The sequence below is a fragment of the Solanum dulcamara genome, chromosome 11 (assembly GCF_947179165.1).
Source record: "Solanum dulcamara chromosome 11, daSolDulc1.2, whole genome shotgun sequence".
In the NCBI taxonomy this organism is placed as follows: Eukaryota; Viridiplantae; Streptophyta; class Magnoliopsida; order Solanales; family Solanaceae; genus Solanum; species Solanum dulcamara.
Genome location: NC_077247.1, coordinates 14,772,434 through 14,784,870, shown reverse-complemented (window position 1 = coordinate 14,784,870; position 12,437 = coordinate 14,772,434).

Here is a 12,437-nt window from a genome sequence, read left to right as displayed (position 1 = left end):
TGTACTAGCCTTCTACCCGAATGCGGGTCCTCCACACACTCCTATCTAAGGTCATGTCCTTGGTAAGCTATAACTGCGCCATGTCTTGTCTAATCACCTCTCCCCAATATTTCTTCGGCCTACCCCTACCTCTTCTGAAGCCATCCATGTCCAACCTCCCACACCTCCTCACTGGGGCATCTGTGTCTCTCCTCTTCACATGCCCAAACCACCTAAGTCGCATTTCCCGCATCTTGTCTTCCACTGAGACCACTCCTACTTTATCCCGAATAGCCTCGTTTCTAATCCTGTCGCTCCTGGTATGCCCACACATCCATATCAACATTCTCATCTCGGCTACTTTCATCTTTTGGATGTGAGAGACCTTAATTGGCCAACACTCCGCCCCAAAGAATTTAAGAAATTATATTTAGCTTCAACTTCAGTAATTCTACCACAGTCACCTTATTTAGCTGTCAGTAGTCTATACACATGCATAATGACCCATATTTCTTTCATACAAACAATACAGGTGCATCCTACGACAACGCATTTGGCCTGATGAGTCCCTTATCTAGCAAGTCTTTTAGTTGCTCTTTCAATTACTTTAATTTTATTGGTGTCATTCTATACGGAGGAATTGGTATCGGTTTGATATCTAGTAATGTATTAATAAAAAAATTAATAAGTCATTCTTGGGGAATACTAGGGAGATCATCTAAAAATTCATTAACCACCGGAATAGACTGTAAAGTGGCCCCATTCTAGGTCAACATCCTAAACCATAAAAATATGATTAATGCAGCCTTTAGCAATTAATTTCCTTGCTGAATATATGAAATAAATGTACCCATTGATGTCGTTGTTTCACCCTTCCACTCTCAAACTACCTCTCCTAGAAAATAAAATCTAATAATCTTTGCTCAACAATCAACATTGGCGTAACAAGATGACAACCAATCAATAGACATAATAATGTCAAAGTCTAGCATCTTTAGTTCTATCAAGTCTGATAATCAATAATCTCTACTATACAACCTCGATAAACCTTCTTGGCAATAATAGAGTCACCAACTGGGGTAGATATAACAAAGGGTCATCATAATGATCTGATACTATGAAAAACTTCCCAACAATAAATGGAGTACCATACGATAATGTCAAGCCTAGATCTATCAAGGCATAAATAGAGTGAGAACAAACACTTAGTATACCTTTCATGACATCTAGAAAAAAGACTTTGAGTTCTGTCGACCCATTAATGCATAAGTATGATTCTGTCCACTGCCAGAAGTAGATTCTACCCCTCTTCCTTGACCTCTACCTGATGAAGATTGTAGCCTTCTCTTTGCAGAACGTTTGTTGATCCAACTCTCTATCATGAACACTATTGGACCCTAAATGGATAATTTCTCTCTACATGACACTGTTGGCCATAAAAATAGAAAGCAGTAGATTCCTGACAACATCTCCCAAGATGTGATCAACCACATGTATCATGCAGCGGTACAGCTAATCAATATTTCTCTAGACGGCGGTACTACTGCAAGCATGATATTTGTGAGCTCTCTTTTGGGCTAGACTATCCTCGAGGATCATATCTACTACCATGGGACTGTTGTGGTGGAGGCCTAGGCTGCCTACTAGAATACTTGGGTCTAGGACCCACATGATAATCTCTCTAAAAGTCGGTAAGTCTAGACCGCTTCTGTTGTTCCCTCTCAGCTCGTTCTTCCCCAAATTGTCAATGTTTGAACTACTTCAAATTTTGAGCAATCACCTTTATACAGGAGATATGAATATCCTTATTACCAAGGCTCAACATACTCCAAAGCCAACCCTCCTATAAATCTGTGTATCCTAGCCTCTATAGTATCTACAATCATTGGTGTGTACCTGGATAGGGAGTCAAATAGCATCCCATAGCCTCTAACACTCACACTTCCTTGGCAAAGGTTTAAAAATTGATCAACTCAGGCATCTTGGATCGTTCGAGGAAGATAGTGATCTAAAAAGTCCTCAATGAAGTAATCCCAAGTGGTTAGGGGTGCACTGGCCCTTCTAGACCCTTCCCTACCCTCATACCATAGAACTTCTATGTCTCTAAGTCTAAATGTTTCTAACTCAATAGACTCTATAGCTGAAGCATGCATAACCCTAAAAATCCTACACAACTGGCCAATAAAATGTTGAGGGTCCTATTTGTGGTTTGTTCCTGTATACTAGGGAGGACTCAAGGCAAGGAACTCTCTAACCCTTAAACTTTTGAACCCTTCATAAGGTCCGGCTATATCTATCGCCACTGGCTAGCATTGCATGGCTATTAACCGAGACAACATAAAAACTACATTTCTGAATTCCTAATTTGTAGAAAAGGAGGAGCTGGGGGTGCTGATGGAGATCCTGTATGTCTCGTAGGTCCTGAGTCTTCCTAATGTGAATGTAGTGCTGGGGAGGGATATAAAGATGTCTACCCTACTTCTTTTGCTAAACTACCCCGGTAGATAGTACAATGCTCGTGCCCTAACCTATGGGTGTATCTGAATTTTGGCCAACTATTATCAGATGTGGTACTGACATTCTTTTTCAATACAAGTACAATAACAATCATAAGTCGAAGAACTCAACCCTTATGACTCAGAACTATAGCACGATTTGAGTAGAAGAAGACTAACATTCCTGAATATTGTTTATAGCTTCTTGCTTATAGAATGTGGTGCACAACATATTTAAAAACAAGACTCTACCTAACACGCCTTGCATACTCCCTAGGATACGACATTACTCTAATACAAAGTTTGAAACACCCAAACTCGACGGATGCAACTGCACCTAATGCTAAAATTTAGGTGTGAGATGACCTTGTTGAACCACTTGCTAATGGTGTATGGTAGCCACACACAGTCATGAAAATAAATGAGTATATATTGGCTTAAAAATAAGACTCTGACCGGCAAGGCCTCTGTTAAAGACTCTACAAAAAAAAATAGCTACTCCCAACAATTTGTATAAAGCAATAACCAGCTAGCACAAAAGCCTGTTTGGACCGTCAAGGCTAACATGGTATCTAGAAAAGCATAAACTCTATGTGTGCCATTAAAGCCACCATGATCTCTATACATAAGCTGAAAGCAGGTAGATATCTAAATTGTATATCAAATAGCTATCAAACTACAACCAAGAACCACACAAGGTCTGCATGACTTTACAACCAAACACACTAATCTTCAAGCCTCTATGAATACAATACTTAGACGGGACAGGGTCTCGACCTATTTAAAATCTATAAACAACAAAACAAATAAATATCTAGTACTTTGGCAACCCCCTGGAATAAAAGATCCAACCAATCAGCTGATAGGCGGCTGTGCTACTCGACAATTCTGTCTGGTTGTCACTCAGGACCTACAAGCATGAATGCAGTGCCTCCAGGCAAGGGGCGTTAGTACTGAATAATAATGTATCGAGCATGTTAGGCAAATTGAAAGTTAAAACCGAAATATAACTAAAAGGGCAGGGGCTGGAACACAAGTATAATACATTATCTCCCTATAACAAGATAATATAAACACATAACAATCAATAATCTGACTTGCCCCCATAAGCCTGGTAGGTACAAATAGCACAAAATCACTATAAATCTTAACGAGCGCAAACAGTCACTAAATACCCATATTATCCCTTTACCTGGATTTGAATAATGATCTGATCAGAACTTTCGAAATATACAAATTCCATCAATTAATACAAATCTAAGGCTCTGTGGTACAATACATATGTGTTGCCCTGTAGGTACAATTTGTGAGTCTGTAGGTACAGTACAACCTGTAGGCACACTCTACTCAATCTGTAGGCATTGTCTACCTGGTCTCGTAGGTGTGGTCTACCCGGCCCATAAGCAAGGTGTAACACTTAATCTGTAGACTTAGGATCCCTATAATGTCAGTGTTTGCTGAGGCCAAACCAACCTCATAGGCCGCATCCAGACGATAAAATATCACAACAATAACAAGTAATCATAATTGATCAAACCACAATCATAACATGCTTTTATAGGCCATTATGCAAGGATTAGAGTGTTGTTGATAAATATTATATCATATGGTGGTAGCCAACTCAATAGGATAAGGCTATAAGTCAATTACGATAATATATCGGCCATAACAAGATTAGGCTATTAGGATCATACCAGAAGAGAAATTAAAGCCTAGAAATACCTTTCAACCAAGTCCCAAAAGGTGTCTCTATGAAGCTTGGTCAATCAAAAGTAATGCAACAATGCGAAAATCAACAAGGCTACATGAACAAGCCATAACTAATAGATAAGGCGGTAGTATAAAACTTGTGAACAGCCAAGTACTACACATCAAATGAGGCCAATAACAACAATAAGCAACAACTAATATCCAATGAAGACATTCATACAAAATATCGAAGGAGCGACAAGCTCCCAAGGCAATATAACAAGGGGTACTTCGCGTCGCTCAATCCAATAATCTTGTGCGCGACTCAAATCTAAATCACAAGAACCTCCATTCCCTCCATTAACTTAAAATCATCAATACACAACAATAATATCCAAACTTAATAATAAAAGGGGTCTTCCCACAACCACAATACCAAAACCACCACCACACGGCTCAAAAATCTATAAAACTGATATTAGGAAATGAAATTATGAAGGAGCATTGTAAAAATAGGATTATCTCAATAAAAATATTTGAAATAATAAGCTTAAGATTTTTCCTCATTGCAGCATCAACAAACGAATTCTAAACCGAGAAGAAAATTATACCATAACGATGAGCTCACGATGTAAAGCAACTTCCATTAAACTTCTGAGTAGAAAGAATCAACGCTCATGGAGGATTTAGTAGAATGAGTTCTAATTTTTATGGATTTTTTATCATTAATAATTAAAAAAATGAAGGAGATGAATGTATATAAAGATTAATCGACTTAGAGCTAGTGAGACCCACTTCAAGGTGCCTGCTTTTGTAGTTTCTTAAAATGTGCATATCTCACTATTCTTAATTCGTATGGACAAACGATTTAGTTCGTTCAAAACTAGACTCGTAGGTCTTCAATTTTATAGGTCATGAGCATTCTGACTCTTTATGTATTAGGAAAAAAGTGCTGAGACATTTGACCCAAAATTTCAGAGAATCCTTAACAGCATTTACAATAACTTTTGCCAACTAACTTCCTTGACTTTCACACTTAATATATGATCTTTGTGCAATTAAAATAATTTATTAAACATCCTTAATAATATGTTAAGAAGTATTAGTCTTATTCCAAAAGTACAAGTTAATTCCAATGTTCAAACGGGTGGGATGTTACATGAAGATATATTTAGGAGGTGTAATTAAGAGATTTTAGGGGTGACTTTTTTATTTTTACATATAAAAGTTAATTTTAAAATGAGAAAAGAATCAACAGAAAAGAGAAAAAATAAACGTAATTGGAGGCCATAAAGAGGTGTTACATTCCGTTATCTATATTTAGCTTTATATTGAAAATTAGATGATAAAGAGAGAGGCCTTGATTCAATCAGTAATGGGATTCTTGGCTAGAAAAACGTTCTTTGATATGGACGTCCAGCCCAACTTGGTCAGTTGGTTGGTGTGCTTCTGACTCCAAGCCTACCCTACCCAAAATTTTCCGCTATTAATGTAGCCTCTTGTCGATACTACTAGTCTTCTCGCTACCTACTAGAAATATCCCGGGAAATGTTAACTACTTGAATAAGAAGACTGGAGTCTCCTATTGGTAGGACTCTCTGGGTTTTCCCCCAATAATGTTAGGAGTTTTTCTCCTAACACTTTGGTACTCCACCACCTGTCCAGGGTTGAGCCCTGGAATTTGACAGCAGACTTAAAAAGATACTATAGATATTTTACGCCCACTCATTCTGGATAAGTTGGTTGAAGAAGTTGCAAAACCATCTAGAAAGCAATTTATATTGATAGAGTTTGCTTCCTGAAGCTCAATTATAAATTAATAGATATAGATATTTTTGAATAGTGATTTCACGACATTCAGTATGCACACAATTAATAATCATAAGAAAGTTTACTTCCATTATTCAAAGGAACTTATAATTTATAATTGCATTTATAATCATTAATTAAATTTTTGATTTAATAATATTGACATTATTTTAAAAATATTATACTACATGATTTGGCATTCACGTACAACACACGTGACTACCACATTTGTGGATAGGGTCCAGCATTCGCAGAGGTCAACTGACTGGTAGTTAAATACTTCAACTCGAGTTCCAACATGCATTTCTTAAACAAACAAACTTATTGAGGTGACTTGGAGCTCGATTCTTGAAGGTTTTCAATGAGAATTAAGGAAAATTGTCGGGGAATTGCGTGGGAGCATTGTGGGGGTCATTAATATTTTGTTAAACTTGTAAGTTATATTTGATTTTCCCTTTTAATCTCCATTTTGATCACTCTTGAGCTTAAACTAGTAAGGGTTATTTTACACTTAATCATTGCTCGTATTGAGCCTATTCCCAAGGCACAAGTTCCTTGAGCTAGTTGGTACCTTGTGAGAGAGTTAATTTTGTGATTCCACGCATGAGTCCCACGGTTTTATTTTGACCTAATTTTTGGATTCGAGATCTTTTATTACAATATGAGTATGTTTTGCTTGTTTTGACGTTCTCATCGTTATTTTGATATCGTAGCATCGTTTGGAGGCTGTCGGAACAGAAAATCTCTAAAATAGAGGTTTGAATGCAGTTTCGTCCTTGAGGTAGGTTATGGTTCCTTTTCTTTAGACTTGACTTAGCTATAGACTATATATATATTGTGTAGTATTGTTCGTTAGAAAGTCTTTAGGATTAGACTATAGGTTTACACGATCCTTAGACTATACTTTTGATCATTTTTGGGTTATTAGTTTAGTGTTTAGTTGAGGAGCCTTAGTTTAGGTTGATCCTTAGAATGCTTCTGGGTGGTTAACACTTAGATTTATGCGCATTGGTTTGATTTGGTTATTTGTTTTTCTTTTTGTTATTTTTGATGTTTTGTCATCTTATTATTGGTAAAACATTTATTTTTTTTGTAGATCAATCTGGAGAAGCCAGAAAGCTAGAAATATTTTTTTCACACCGGCTGCTAAGAACACGTCCCACGCGCCACCACTCCGTCGACGAACCATTAGCGGAGAGCACTTAACTCAATCCATCTCTTCTCCTTTTTCCACCAGATCTGGCGAAGACTAAAGACAAATATTTATAGATCTGCCTAGTTTGTGCTCTCATCGTCGCCATAATAATCATCTATGCTGCTGGCGTGTCGATATCGGCTCCTCGCCACCACCGGCAATGACGACGGCACCAACTTTTTCTGACTCCTTGACGTCGTCGGCAATATTAGCTTGGCAGCATTTGGATTCATTCTTCTTCTTATTGTTATTTAAAAGCTTTTTCTATTTATTCATCCTCAACATTTTATATATTTTGCCATTGTTGCTATTGCTGTTGCTTCTCTTTTGCTTTCATTTTTTGCAGGTTACAGAATAGGGCACGCTTCATCAGATCTGGTTATCTCTTTTATGTATCAGCCCGACACCGGCCAAATCGGTAAAGGTTTCGACGAAAGTTTGCCTGATACAGCCATTATTCCCGCAAGTGTCTGGGAACACAGCTGGTCAGATCTGGCCACACCAAGGAACTCACTTTTGACGGCAATCAGGTTCATTTTGATTGGAGTTGGTACCTCCGGTTTTCATATCTTTTATCCTTTTTATATCTATTCTTTGTCTATACACTTATAGTTACATTTTGCTTACTTGACCTTTGAATAATCTATTTGAATAATTTATTAATTCATACACGTTTTCCTGGCTTTGGATAGTGATGGTATACTAGGGTCATATTCTCGAACGGGGATGGGGATGGGGATAGGGCCGAGGGTATGGAAGGGTAAGTAGGTTAAAGGAGGGTCTAGACTGAGGGTAGGTTCTTAGAACATTGGGACGTTAACGGAAAAATCCATAGAGCTATTTAAGATTCTAAAGAAAAGAAAGATTAATATAGCTTGTGTCCAAGAGACCAAATGGATAGGCTCTAAAGCTAAGGAGGTAGACGGGTATAAACTTTGGTTCTCTGGTAGATCAAACTACAGGAATGGGATAGGCATTTTAGTAGACAGTGATTTAAGGGATCAGGTGGTGGAGGTTAGGAGTGTCACTGATAGGATGATGTCGATTAAGGTGGTCGTTGAAGGGATCACGTTGAACATTATTAGTGCTTATGCGCCGCAAATGGGCTTAAGCAAGGAGGATAAGAGGCACTTTTGGAAGGATTTGGATGAGCTAGTGGGAGGCATACCGCCTACTGAGAAGCTTTTCGTAGGAGGGGATTTCAATGGGCACATCGGGTCTATTTTGGGAGGGTCTGATGATGTGCATGGAGGCTTTGGCTTCGGGGACAGAAATGGAAGAGGAGTTTTACTTTTGGATTTTGTAAGAGCTTTTGAGTTGGTGATAGCCAATTCGAGTTTCCCGAAGAAGGAAGACCACTTGGTGACCTTCCGTAGTTCAGTGACTAAGACTCAGATAGATTATTTACTCCTTAGGAAGGATGATAAAGGTCTGTGCAAAGACTATAAGGTCATCCCGATCGATAACCTTACAACCCGACATAAGCTCTTGGTGATGGATTTAGGGATCAAGATGACGAAAAAGAGGAGGGTCGGGGATGACCGACCTAGGATCAGATGGGGGAGTCTAACCACGGCTAGTGCCTTGGAGATGGGAGAGAAATTGAATGATATGGGGGCTTAGGATAGTAGCGAGGATGGAACGGTATGTGGGATAGAATGACTAATTATATTAGGGATGTAGCAAGGGAAGTGTTGGGAGTCTCGAAAGGTAGTCGTAGCCGACATCAAAGGGACTGGTGATGGAATGGAGAAGTGCAAGGAAAGGTGGAAGCAAAGAAGATGACGTATGCGAAGTTGATGAAAAGCAAAGATGAGGTGTAGAAGTAGACGAATGGGGAACTTTATAAGATAGCAAGGAAGGAGGCGAAGTCAGTGGTTTCAATGGAAAAAATGGCAGCTTTCAAATGTCTTTATGCTATACTAGAAGAGAAAGGCGGGAATAGGAAATTATTCAGTCTATCTAGGGCGCGGAAGAGAAGGGCACGCGATGTGGATCAAGTAAAGTGCATTAAGGACGAGCATAGAAAAGTATTGGTAGATGAGACCCTCATTAAACAGAGATAGCAGTCCTACTTCTATAAACTCTTGAATGAGGAAGGGGACAGAGAGATTGTGTTGGGAGATTTAGAACATACAAGAAGGCCTCAAGATTTTGGGTGTTGCAGGAGTATTACGGTCGACAAAGTTAAGGGTGCTATTCATATTATACGTCGGGGAAGAGCGACCGAACCTGATGAGGTTCCTGTGGAATTTTGGAAGAGCGTAAGCTCGGCAGATTTAGAGTGGCTGACTAGGTTATTTAATGTCATCTTTAAGACGACAGTGATGCCCAGAGAATGAAGGTCGAGCGTAATGATCCCTCTATATAAAAATAAAGGGGATATCCAGAGTTGCAACAACTATAGAGGTATCAAGCTTCTAAGCCATACTATGAAAGTGTGGGAAAGAGTGGTGGAGATGAGGGTAAGGAGAGGCGTGTCTATTTTAGAGAACCAATTCATATTTATGACGGGACGCTCAACTACAGAAGCCATTCATCTTATGAGGAGACTAGTAGAGCAATATAGGGAGAGGAAGAGGGACTTGCATATGGTATTCATCGACCTAGAAAAGACCTATGATAAAGTGCCACGGGAGATACTATGGAGATGTTTGGAGGCTAAAGGTGTACCTGTGACATACATTAGGGTGATCAAAGACATGTATGAGGGGGCCAGAACCAGGGTAAGGACAGTCGGAGGCGACTCAGATCACTTCCCAGTTGTGATGGGGTTGCATTAAGGATCAACTCTTAGTCCATTTTTATTTTCCTTGGTTATGGATGGATTGACGCAACAAATTCAGGGTGATGTACCATGGTGTATGCTTTTTGTGGACGACATAGTCTTAATCAATGAGACTCACAGCGAAGTTAACACTAATCTGGAGGATTGGAGACAGACCTTGGAGTCTAACGGGTTTAAGCTGAGTAGGACCAAGACAGAGTACTTAGAGTGCAAGTTCAGTGAGACACCTCAGAAGGTTGGCACGGAAGTTAGGCTTGGTGACCAGGCCATCCAAAAGAAGAGTAGTTTCAAGTACCTTGGGTCTATTATGCAAGATAGCGGGGAGATTGACGATGATGTCACACATCGTATTGGGGCAGGGTGGATGAAATGGAGGCTGGCTTCCGATGTGCTATGTGAAAAGAAGGTGCCTCCACATTTTAAGGGCAAGTTCTACAAAGTGGTAGTTAGACCGGCTATGTTATACGGGGTAGAATGTTGGCCAGTTGAGGTATCTCACATTCAAAAGATGAAAGTTATTAAAATGAGAATGTTGAGATGGATGTGTGGGCATACCAGAAGTGATAGAATTAGAAATAAGGCTATTCGGGACAAGGTAGGAGTGGCCTCGGTGGAAGACAAGATGCGGGAAATGCGACTGAGATATTTGGGCATGTGAAGAAGAGAGACACAGATGCCTCAGTGCGGAGGTGTGAGAGGTTAGCCATGGATAGTTTCAGAAGAGGTAGGGGTAGGACGAAGAAATATTGGAGAGAGATGATTAGATAGGACATGATGCAATTACGACTTACCAAGGATATGATCTTAGATAGGAGGGTGTGGAGGACCCATATTAGGGTAGAAGGCTAGTTCATAGTCTCGTTATTCTTCCATATTAGTAGGTGTATTAGCGCACTATAATTCTCTGTGGTTTGATGTCTATTATTATTAATTACTTTCATTACTTTCTGTACTTTAATTGTTCTATTTTATCTGGGTCGCTTTTGCTTTCGTTACTTACTTTTCCATAAAGCTCTGAACTTCTTATTCTTATTTGACTTCTTTTTATTTTATTTTATTTGATTTTACTTAGCTGAGGGTCTTTCGGAAATAACCGTCCTACCTTGATAGGAGTCAGGTCTGCGTACACTTTATCCTCCTCAGACTCCACGTTGTGGAATTTTACTGGGTCGTTGTTATTGTTGTTGTTGTTGTTGTCATCTTATTATTGTATTTGTGGGTCTGAGGCCTTGGATGGCTGGTGTTTCAGGTTAGTATTAATATGTTGTGATGGATTATTACCCGATTGCATGTGTGATGGTTGATTGATTTTGAGAGTGGTTTGACACTGTTTGGTATGATATCATGTGCATGAAATCCGCAGTTAGCATGATTATTCTCGAAAACAAGAGAAAAGATGTTTTGAGATGCTTGAATGATTTTATTACAATTTCTACTTCTTTTCATCTACAAAGGAGTGGATTACTGTTTTTTGAAGGAAATTTGAGTTTTGAAAGAAAATGCTCTATTTTTTAGGATTTTGAGCTTTAAAGGGGTTATTATCATAAATTTTTTGGTTTTACTGTTAAGGCTCAACTATTTTGAGGAAATGTGGCTTTTTATTTGAAAAAAAATGAAAAAGAGGGAAGAAGTTTTCTTTAAATGTGCAGACTTCTTTGATTTTTATTAAAAGAGGTACTATTTTACTTGATATTGTGGGCCTGTGGAATATTTTCGGATTGAACTTTTGAGTTTTATGATTATTGCTCCAGTGACCCATAGACTGAATTTTGATTTTTATGATTATTTCATTTATAGTTAAGCTGAGTTGTATTCTGTAGTTATCCCGAGAAGTCCACGGTCCGCGAGATGGAAATTGAGACAATTTCGAAACCTTTTACCTTATTCATGTATGTCACACCCCAAGCTAGACCCTAGGAGTGACACAGCGAATGGAAATTCAAAAGGTCCCAACCAAGCCATCTTAGCATATATTGCATTCATAAGATAAAGTAACACATAATGAAATCAAGCGAAAAGACAATCTCAATCATAGAAGTCTAGGAATAAAAGGAAACTCAAGTCATATGCCCAAGAATGGACTACATCAACTTTATGTCTAAACATCCTCTACAAACTAGATGGGGGCTTAAAACAAGCTCCTAGATCACCCTAACATAGAAGGAGTAAAAATTAGCAATATGAAGCAATGTCTTGTCCTCGATGAATGAGGATTCACCAACTCTATAGAAATAATAGCAAAGCTCTAGCCATGAATAGGATGCTTCGTGTGATCATTCGTTCCTACATTATGACTCAATATAGGCAAATATTTGTTAGTACATAGAAGATACTAAGTATGTGAGATATGCATGGACAATGAGAATACGCACATAATCAATGCATGGGATGCATGGCCAATATAATGAAAAGCATGAATGAGACTTGAAAAGCATTTGAAATTGTATTAAAACTTGTGGTCAATGCATCATAAACATCATAG